Source organism: Procambarus clarkii, chromosome 27 (genome assembly GCF_040958095.1).
Source record: "Procambarus clarkii isolate CNS0578487 chromosome 27, FALCON_Pclarkii_2.0, whole genome shotgun sequence".
NCBI lineage: Eukaryota > Metazoa > Arthropoda > Malacostraca > Decapoda > Cambaridae > Procambarus > Procambarus clarkii.
In genome coordinates, this window is record NC_091176.1 from 14,374,347 (window position 1) to 14,376,485 (window position 2,139).

Here is a 2,139-nt window from a genome sequence, read left to right on the forward strand (position 1 = left end):
AAACTCTCACAAGTCGAGCCTGGCCTCGGGCCGGGCTTGGGGAGTAGAAGAACTCCCAGAACCCCATCAACCAGGTATCATCTGAAACACACAAAAGTAAATTATATGAATGAGTGGGTAATTTTGAAGTGTTTAAATGTTATAAAATGTTATGGAATGTTGCGTGCGTGCGCGTATTACTATTTGTATTTACGGCTTGTCTGTAGAAACGAGCTTATTGACTCTTGGACCCCGCCTTTCTAACCATCTATTTTTCCTCTAATATCTACTACATATTTTTCCCTGTGAGAGACGCGCGCGCGAAGCAGCCCATAGCAGCTGTCTTAACTACCAGGTGCCTATTTACTGCTAGGTGAACAGAAGCATCAGGGTGAAAGATATTCCCCATTTGTTTCCGCCTCGGTCTGGAATCGAACCCGGGTCCTTAGGACTACGACTCCCTAGCGCTGTGCACTCGTGTGTGTGTGTGCGCAAGTGAGCGTGCATACGCGCGTGCGCTCACCTAGTTGTATGTGCTGGGGAATAAGTCATGGCTCTTGTGTCCCGTCTCTCAACTCTTAATCGACTCGATGGTGTGGGGGGGGGATGGATGGGAGTTTTATTGCCCATTTATTACTTATTTAAAGTTACAGCAGAGAGTTATGTTGCCCTGTCTTCCTTGTATATGTTATCATAAATACTTGGTAAACTTCAGAAGTTTACCAGACACTAGCCCCACTGGGAATTTATTCCAGCACTCTATCATTGCTGGTAAAAGAAAAAGTACTTAATCGTATCCTTTCTGCACGTTCTGTAGTTTACAACTAAGATTTAAAGTTCTTCAAATACCTGGAATCATTCACGCCTTCCTGTCTGGGTGTGCGTGGTGTATGTCTTAAGGCACTTGACTGTGGTTGTCCCGGCTCCCAGACACGTGTGCCTGGACTCGCCAGTCTCGGGCTAACCCACTCCACCTGTTTACCAACTCGAGCAATGAAAATGTTCTTGTTGACATCTCGGAAACTTTTGTGTGTGTATTCACCTAGTTCACCTAGTTGTGCTTGCGGGGGTTGAGCTCTGCTCTTTCGGCCCGCTTCTCAACTGTCAATCAACTGTTTCTACTACTACTACTATTTCCCCCCCCCCCTCCCCACACACACACCTATAACCTGTTGATTGACGGTTGAGAGGCGGGACCAAAGAGCTAAAGCTCAACCCCCGCAAGCACAACTAGGTGAGTACCTACCTCAGGAAACGGCCCGTGACAGCTGACTAACTCCCCGGTACCTATTTACTGCTAGGTAACAGTTGCTTAGGGTGAAAGAAACTCTGCCCATCGTTTCTCGCCGGGGCCCGGGATCGATCCCGGGACCACAGGATCACGTGCCAAGCGTGCTGTCCGCTCGGCCGGCCGGCTCCCTCAAACACTTTGGAACCCAACAGGCGTGCCTCCAGGGAGGATCGAACTCCCGGCCTCTGGGTTATTAGACCAGCGCTCTATCCACTGAGCTATGGAGGCTCGAGACTGTGTGTGTGTGTGTGTGTGTGTGTGTGTGTGTGTGTGTGTGTGTGTGTGTGTGTGTGTGTGTGTGTGTGTGTGCTTGCATAGGGAAACACCCTCGACTACAGTGACCTCTTGGGTCATCTTTTTATGTATAACATAAATGAATCTGCATTTACGTGTCTCTCCTGACCTATATGGTGGGTCACAGAGCCCATTCCAGCAGCCTATTCCATGGTGAGGTCCTTATGGTCCCATGACAAGCTTATTTGCCAACTCTAGTAAACATTAAATAATGTATTGGAGAATATGACCCAGTTCCTCCTACTCACGGAGTTTTCCACACAGGGTGTTCAGGAGTGGGGGCTTGTCATCTAGGCCGCAGTAACGGTAGCCAGCCTGATCTTGGCACTCTTGATGACTTCCTATTAGCAACCCCAATGTCAGCAACTGACACCCGTCTCACACCGCAGGCCCTCCGAATTGCTGTGGCTCTCTGCCTCGCTGCCCCAGTCCACACCGAATACAAGTGTATTTGCGGCGAGGCAGTGGCCGACAGGTACGGCTGAAGCTTACAAGGTCTGCTTGAAGCACGTACCTGTGAGGAGGGGCAGAAAGAGGACCACTCTAGAAAGAGAACGGAGACGACTGTACAGGAG

The 2,139-nt window shown here is 49.6% G+C and overlaps 1 non-coding gene across 1 annotated transcript; it reads right to left on the reverse strand.

Moving 5' to 3' along the window:
* Nucleotides 1–1,425: 1,425 nt before the first annotated feature.
* Nucleotides 1,426–1,498, reverse strand: TRNAI-AAU (transfer RNA isoleucine (anticodon AAU)). Its single transcript has one exon. It is a non-coding gene; the product is annotated as a tRNA-Ile (tRNA).
* Between the last annotated feature and the right edge of the window lie 641 nt (nt 1,499–2,139).